Consider the following 9,251-nt stretch of genomic DNA (forward strand, 5'->3'; position numbering starts at 1 on the left):
AAACAATAACATAATGGATAAAATAATATCATTTGTCATTAAATGCAAATATGGAAATATGCACTGCTGGCATTTGTTTGCTTGAATGATGACCAACATCAACTCTGGTTGTTTACAATACAACACAACACAACCCAATACAATACAATACAATACAATACAACCCAATACAATACAATACAACAAAAAACAACACAACACAATACAACATAATATAACACAACACAACACAACACAATACAACACAACCCAATACAATACAATACAACACAACACAACACAATACAATACAATACAACACAACACAACACAATACAATACAACACAACACAATACAACACAACCCAATACAACACAATACAATACAATACAACACAACACAATACAATACAACACAACACAACCCAATACAATACAATACAATACAATACAACACAACACAACCCATTACAATACAATACAATACAACACAACACAACCCAATACAATACAATACAACACAATACAACACAATACAATACAATACAATACAACACAACACAACCCAACACAATACAATACAACACAATTCAACACAACACAACACAACCCAATACAATACAATACAATACAACACAACACAACACAACCCATTACAATACAATACAATACAACACAACACAACACAACACAACCCAATACAATACAATACAACACAATACAATACAATACAACACAATACAACACAACACAACACAACCCAATACAATACAATACAATACAATACAATACAATACAATACAATACAATACAATACAATACAATACAACACAACACAACACAACCCATTACAATACAATACAATACAACACAACACAACACAACACAACCCAATACAATACAATACAATACAATACAATACAATACAATACAACACAACACAACACAATACAATACAATACAATGCAATACAATACAATACAACACACTACAATACAATGTACTCTGTCCATTAGTTACAGTGAACAACTGTTCTCTGCTTCGTTCTCAACCCCTCCCTCCAAACAGCAGACCTCACACATACAGCCGAGACGAGCACATTTTCAAGCTGCAGTGCAGAGTTCCTGGATAGACAGCTTGTTGTGGGGTTAAGGGCCTTGCTCAAGGGCCCAACGGAAGGGGAATATTTTGAGGATGTGAACCCAGGTGCCCTCCAGTTATCAGATTAATTCCGCCCATTTGTTTCCCAGCATCCGGCCCGTGATTCGAATCTGACCACAGGTCCAACTCCTTAGACTTCTGGGTACCAGCATCACAGGTCCAACTCCTTAGACTTCTGGGTACCTGCATCACAGGTCCAGCTCCTTAGACTGCTGGGTACCTGCATCACAGGTACAGCTCCTTAGACTTCTGGGTACCTGCATCACAGGTCCAACTCCTTAGACTTCTGGGTACCTGCATCACCGGTCCAACTCCTTAGACTGCTGGGTACCTGCATCACCGGTCCAACTCCTTAGACTTCTGGTACCTGCATCACCGGTCCAGCTCCTTAGACTGCTGGGTACCTGCATCACCGGTCCAACTCCTTAGACTTCTGGGTACCTGCATCACCAGTCCAACTCCTTAGACTGCTGGGTACCTGCATCACAGGTACAGCTCCTTAGACTTCTGGGTACCAGCATCACAGGTCCAACTCCTTAGACTGCTGGGTACCTGCATCACAGGTCCAGCTCCTTAGACTGCTGGGTACCTGCATCACAGGTCCAGCTCCTTAGACTTCTGGGTACCTGCATCACCGGTCCAGCTCCTTAGACTTCTGGGTACCTGCATCACCGGTCCAACTCCTTAGACTTCTGGGTACCTGCAACACCGGTCCAACTCCTTAGACTGCTGGGTACCTGCATCACAGGTCCAACTCCTTAGACTTCTGGGTACCTGCATCACAGGTCCAACTCCTTAGACTGCTGGGTACCTGCATCACAGGTCCAACTCCTTAGACTGCTAGGTACCTGCATCACAGGTCCAACTCCTTAGACTGCTGGGTACCTGCATCACAGGTACAGCTCCTTAGACTGCTGGGTACCAGCATCACAGGTACAGCTCCTTAGACTGCTGGGTACCTGCATCACAGGTCCAACTCCTTAGACTGCTGGGTACCTGCATCACAGGTACAGCTCCTTAGACTGCTGGGTACCAGCATCACAGGTCCAGCTCCTTAGACTGCTGGGTACCTGCATCACAGGTCCAACTCCTTAGACTGCTGGGTACCTGCATCACAGGTACAGCTCCTTAGACTGCTGGGTACCAGCATCACAGGTACAGCTCCTTAGACTGCTGGGTACCTGCATCACAGGTCCAACTCCTTAGACTGCTGGGTACCTGCATCACAGGTACAGCTCCTTAGACTGCTGGGTACCAGCATCACAGGTCCAGCTCCTTAGACTGCTGGGTACCTGCATCACCGGTCCAACTCCTTAGACTGCTGGGTACCTGCATCACAGGTCCAACTCCTTAGACTGCTGGGTACCTGCATCACAGGTCCAGCTCCTTAGACTGCTGGGTACCTGCATCACAGGTCCAGCTCCTTAGACTGCTGGGTACCTGCATCACAGGTCCAGCTCCTTAGACTGCTGGGTACCTGCATCACAGGTCCAGCTCCTTAGACTGCTGGGTACCTGCATCACAGGTCCAGCTCCTTAGACTGCTGGGTACCTGCATCACAGGTCCAGCTCCTTAGACTGCTGGGTACCAGGATCACAGGTCCAACTCCTTAGCCGGCTGGGTACCAGCATCACAGGTACAGCTCCTTAGACTGCTGGGTACCAGCATCACAGGTCCAGCTCCTTAGACTGCTGGGTACCTGCATCACAGGTCCAACTCCTTAGACTGCTGGGTACCTGCATCACAGGTACAGCTCCTTAGACTGCTGGGTACCAGCATCACAGGTACAGCTCCTTAGACTGCTGGGTACCTGCATCACAGGTCCAACTCCTTAGACTGCTGGGTACCTGCATCACAGGTACAGCTCCTTAGACTGCTGGGTACCAGCATCACAGGTCCAGCTCCTTAGACTGCTGGGTACCTGCATCACCGGTCCAACTCCTTAGACTGCTGGGTACCTGCATCACAGGTCCAACTCCTTAGACTGCTGGGTACCTGCATCACAGGTCCAGCTCCTTAGACTGCTGGGTACCTGCATCACAGGTCCAGCTCCTTAGACTGCTGGGTACCTGCATCACAGGTCCAGCTCCTTAGACTGCTGGGTACCTGCATCACAGGTCCAGCTCCTTAGACTGCTGGGTACCTGCATCACAGGTCCAGCTCCTTAGACTGCTGGGTACCTGCATCACAGGTCCAGCTCCTTAGACTGCTGGGTACCTGGATCACAGGTCCAACTCCTTAGCCGGCTGGGTACCAGCATCACAGGTACAGCTCCTTAGACTGCTGGGTACCTGCATCACAGGTCCAACTCCTTAGACTGCTGGGTACCTGCATCACAGGTACAGCTCCTTAGACTGCTGGGTACCAGCATCACAGGTCCAACTCCTTAGACTGCTGGGTACCTGCATCACAGGTCCAACTCCTTAGACTGCTGGGTACCTGCATCACAGGTCCAACTCCTTAGACTTCTGGGTACCTGCATCACAGGTCCAACTCCTTAGACTTCTGGGTACCTGCATCACAGGTCCAACTCCTTAGACTTCTGGGTACCTGCATCACAGGTCCAACTCCTTAGACTTCTGGGTACCTGCATCACCGGTCCAACTCCTTAGACTGCTGGGTACCTGCATCACAGGTCCAACTCCTTAGACTGCTGGGTACCTGCATCACAGGTACAGCCCCTTAGCCTTCTGGGTACCTGGATCACAGGTCCAACTCCTTAGACTTCTGGGTACCTGCATCACAGGTCCAACTCCTTAGACTGCTGGGTACCTGCATCACAGGTTGGGATCCTTAGACTGCTGGGTACCTGCATCACAGGTCCAGCTCCTTAGACTTCTGGGTACCTGCATCACAGGTCCAACTCCTTAGACTTCTGGGTACCTGCATCACAGGTCCAACTCCTTAGACTTCTGGGTACCTGCATCACAGGTCCAACTCCTTAGACTGCTGGGTACCTGCATCACAGGTCCAACTCCTTAGACTTCTGGGTACCTGCATCACAGGTCCAACTCCTTAGACTTCTGGGTACCTGCATCACAGGTCCAACTCCTTAGACTTCTGGGTACCTGCATCACAGGTCCAACTCCTTAGACTTCTGGGTACCTGCATCACAGGTCCAACTCCTTAGACTTCTGGGTACCTGCATCACAGGTCCAACTCCTTAGACTTCTGGGTACCTGCATCACAGGTCCAACTCCTTAGACTGCTGGGTACCTGCATCACAGGTACAGCTCCTTAGACTGCTGGGTACCTGCATCACAGGTCCAACTCCTTAGACTTCTGGGTACCAGCATCACAGGTCCAGCTCCTTAGACTTCTGGGTACCAGCATCACAGGTCCAACTCCTTAGACTTCTGGGTACCAGCATCACAGGTCCAACTCCTTAGACTTCTGGGTACCTGCATCACAGGTACAGCTCCTTAGACTGCTGGGTACCTGCATCACAGGTCCAACTCCTTAGACTGCTGGGTACCTGCATCACAGGTACAGCTCCTTAGACTGCTGGGTACCTGCATCACAGGTCCAGCTCATTAGACTTCTGGGTACCAGCATCACAGGTCCAGCTCATTAGACTTCTGGGTACCTGCATCACAGGTCCAACTCCTTAGACTGCTGGGTACCTGCATCACAGGTCCTACTCCTTAGACTTCTGGGTACCTGCATCACAGGTCCAACTCCTTAGACATCTGGGTACCTGCATCACCGGTCCAGCTCCTTAGACTTCTGGGTACCTGCATTACAGGTCCAACTCCTTAGACTGCTGGGTACCTGCATCACCGGTCCAACTCCTTAGACTGCTGGGTACCTGCATCACAGGTCCAACTCCTTAGACTTCTGGGTACCTGCATCACAGGTACAGCTCCTTAGACTTCTGGGTACCTGCATCACAGGTCCAACTCCTTAGACTGCTGGGTACCTGCATCACAGGTACAGCTCCTTAGACTGCTGGGTACCTGCATCACAGGTCCAACTCCTTAGACTGCTGGGTACCTGCATCACAGGTACAGCCCCTTAGACTTCTGGGTACCTGCATCACAGGTCCAACTCCTTAGACTTCTGGGTACCTGCATCACAGGTCCAACTCCTTAGACTGTTAGGTACCTGCATCACAGGTACAGCTCCTTAGACTGCTGGGTACCAGCATCACAGGTACAGCCCCTTAGACTGCTGGGTACCAGCATCACGGGTCCAACTCCTTAGACTGCTGGGTACCTGCATCACAGGTCCAACTCCTTAGACTGCTGGGTACCTGCATCACCGGTCCAACTCCTTAGACTGCTGGGTACCTGCATTACAGGTCCAACTCCTTAGACTGCTGGGTACCTGCATCACCGGTCCAACTCCTTAGACTGCTGGGTTTCTGCATCACAGGTCCTACTCCTTAGACTGCTGGGTACCAGCATCACAGGTCCAGCTCCTTAGACTTCTGGGTACCTGCATCACAGGTCCAACTCCTTAGACTGCTGGGTACCTGCATCACAGGTCCTACTCCTTAGACTTCTGGGTACCTGCATCACAGGTCCAACTCCTTAGACTTCTGGGTACCTGCATCACCGGTCCAGCTCCTTAGACTTCTGGGTACCTGCATTACAGGTCCAACTCCTTAGACTGCTGGGTACCTGCATCACCGGTCCAACTCCTTAGACTTCTGGGTACCTGCATCACAGGTCCAACTCCTTAGACTTCTGGGTACCTGCATCACAGGTACAGCCCCTTAGACTGCTGGGTACCAGCATCACAGGTCCAACTCCTTAGACTGCTGGGTACCTGCATCACAGGTCCAACTCCTTAGACTGCTGGGTACCTGCATCACAGGTACAGCTCCTTAGACTGCTGGGTACCAGCATCACAGGTACAGCCCCTTAGACTGCTGGGTACCTGCATCACCGGTCCAACTCCTTAGACTGCTGGGTACCTGCATCACAGGTACAGCTCCTTAGACTGCTGGGTACCTGCATCACGGGTCCAACTCCTTAGACTGCTGGGTACCTGCATCACAGGTCCAACTCCTTAGACTGCTGGGTACCTGCATCACAGGTACAGCTCCTTAGACTGCTGGGTACCAGCATCACAGGTACAGCCCCTTAGACTGCTGGGTACCTGCATCACAGGTCCAACTCCTTAGACTGCTGGGTACCTGCATCACCGGTCCAACTCCTTAGACTGCTGGGTACTTGCATCACCGGTCCAACTCCTTAGACTGCTGGGTACCTGCATCACCGGTCCAACTCCTTAGACTGCTGGGTACTTGCATCACCGGTCCAACTCCTTAGACTTCTGGGTACCTGCATCACAGGTCCAACTCCTTAGACTTCTGGGTACCTGCATCACAGGTACAGCTACTTAGACTGCTGGGTACTTGCATCACCGGTCCAACTCCTTAGACTTCTGGGTACCTGCATCACAGGTCCAACTCCTTAGACTTCTGGGTACCTGCATCACAGGTCCAACTCCTTAGACTGCTGGGTACCTGCATCACAGGTACAGCTCCTTAGACTGCTGGGTACCTGCATCACCGGTCCAACTCCTTAGACTGCTGGGTACCTGCATCACCGGTCCAACTCCTTAGACTGCTGGGTACCTGCATCACAGGTACAGCTCCTTAGACTGCTGGGTACCTGCATCACCGGTCCAACTCCTTAGACTGCTGGGTACCTGCATCACCGGTCCAACTCCTTAGACTGCTGGGTACCTGCATCACAGGTACAGCTCCTTAGACTGCTGGGTACCTGCATCACAGGTCCAACTCCTTAGACTGCTGGGTACCTGCATCACAGGTACAGCTCCTTAGACTTCTGGGTACCTGCATCACAGGTCCAACTCCTTAGACTGCTGGGTACCTGCATCACAGGTACAGCTCCTTAGACTGCTGGGTACCTGCATCACAGGTACAGCTCCTTAGACTGCTGGGTACCTGCATCACAGGTCCAACTCCTTAGACTGCTGGGTACCTGCATCACAGGTACAGCTCCTTAGACTGCTGGGTACCTGCATCACAGGTCCAACTTATATTTTATATAAAAACCAGCCATTTAGCTGTTGATTTCAGAGGTTGATGTGACTGGGTTAGTTGTTGTTAGCTGTTGATTTCCGAGGTTGTGGAGAGACAGAGGGAGAGGAGAGGAGTGTGAAGAGACAGAGAGGGAGAGGAGAGGAGTGTGGGGAGAGAGAGAGGGAGAAGGAGAGGAGTGTGGAGAGGGAGAGGAGAGGAGTGTGGAGAGACAGAGAGGGAGAGGAGAGGAGTGTGGGAGCGACAGAGAGAGGAGAGGAGTGTGGCGAGAGAGAGAGAGGGAGAGGAGTGTGGAGAGAAAGAGAGGGAGAGGAGAGAAGTGTGGAGAGAGAGACAGAGAAGGAGAGGAGAGGAGTGTGGGGAGACAGAGAGGGAGAGGAGAGGAGTGTGGAGAGAGAGACAGAGAAGGAGAGGAGAGGAGTGTGGGGGGAGAGAGAGGGAGATGAGTGTGGAGAGAGAGAGAGAGAGAGAGAGGAGGAGTGTGGAGAGACAGAGAGGGAGAGGAGAGGAGTGTGGAGAGACAGAGAATGAGAGGAGAGGAGTGTGGAGAGAGAGACAGAGAAGGAGAGGATTGTAGAGAGCGAGAGAAGGAGAGGAAAGGAGTGTGGAGAGACATAGAGGGAGACGAGAGGAGTGTGGAGAGAGAGAGAGAGGGAGAGGAGAGCTGTGTGGAGAGACAGAGGGAGAGGAGAGGAATGTAAGGAGAGAGGGAGAGGAGAGGAGTGTGGAGAGCGAGAGAAGATGAGGAGAGGAGTGTGAGAGAGACATAGAGGGAGACGAGAGGAGTGTGGAGAGACAGAGAGGGAGAGGAGAGCTGTGTGGAGAGACAGAGGGAGAGGAGAGGAATGTAAGGAGAGAAAGAGAGAGGGATAGGAGAGGGAGGGGAGAGCTGTGTGGAGAGACAGAGAGGGAGAGGAGAGGAGTGTGGAGCGACAGAGAGAGGAGAGGAGTGTGGCGAGAGAGAGAGGGAGAGGAGTGTGGAGAGAAAGAGAGGGAGAGGAGAGAAGTGTGGAGAGAGAGACAGAGAAGGAGAGGAGAGGAGTGTGGGGAGACAGAGAGGGAGAGGAGAGGAGTGTGGAGAGAGAGACAGAGAAGGAGAGGAGAGGAGTGTGGGGAGAGAGAGAGGGAGATGAGTGTGGAGAGAGAGAGGGAGAGGAGAGGAGTGTGGAGAGACAGAGAGGGAGAGGAGAGGAGTGTGGAGAGACAGAGAAGGAGAGGAGAGGAGTGTGGAGAGAGAGACAGAGAAGGAGAGGAGTGTGGGGAGAGAGAGAGGGAGAGGAGTGTGGGAGAGAGAGGGAGAGGAGAGGAGTGTGGAGAGACAGAGGGAGAGGAGAGGGAGTGTGGAGAGCGAGAGAAGGAGAGGAAAGGAGTGTGGAGAGACATAGAGGGAGACGAGAGGAGTATGGAGAGAGAGAGAGGGAGAGGAGAGCTGTGTGGAGAGACAGAGGGAGAGGAGAGGAATGTAAGGAGAGAAAGAGAGAGGGAGAGGAGAGGAGTGTGGAGAGACAGAGAGGGAGAGGGAGAGGAGTGTGGAGAGCGAGAGAAGGTGAGGAGAGGAGTGTGGAGAGCGAGAGAAGGAGAGGAGAGGAGTGTGGAGAGACATAGAGGGAGACGAGGAGGAGTGTGGAGAGAGAGACAGAGAAGGAGAGGAGAGGAGTGTGGAGAGCGAGAGAGAAGGAGAGGAGAGGAGTGTGGAGAGCGAGAGAAGGAGAGGAAAGGAGTGTGGAGAGACATAGAGGGAGACGAGAGGAGTGTAAAGAGAGAGAGAGGGAGAGGAGAGCTGTGTGGAGAGACAGAGGGAGAGGAGAGGAATGTAAGGAGAGAAAGAGAGAGGGATAGGAGAGGGAGAGGAGAGGAGTGTGGAGCGACAGAGAGAGGAGAGGAGTGTGGCGAGAAAGAGAGGGAGAGGAGTGTGGAGAGAAAGAGAGGGAGAGGAGAGAAGTGTGGAGAGAGAGACAGAGAAGGAGAGGAGAGGAGTGTGGGGAGACAGAGAGGGAGAGGAGAGGAGTGTGGGGAGACAGAGAGGGAGAGGAGAGGAGTGTGGAGAGAGAGACAGAGAAGGAGAGGAGAGGAGTGTGGGGAGAGAGAGAGGGAGAGG

This window comes from Oncorhynchus masou, unplaced genomic scaffold, assembly GCF_036934945.1.
Source record: "Oncorhynchus masou masou isolate Uvic2021 unplaced genomic scaffold, UVic_Omas_1.1 unplaced_scaffold_1080, whole genome shotgun sequence".
In the NCBI taxonomy this organism is placed as follows: Eukaryota; Metazoa; Chordata; class Actinopteri; order Salmoniformes; family Salmonidae; genus Oncorhynchus; species Oncorhynchus masou.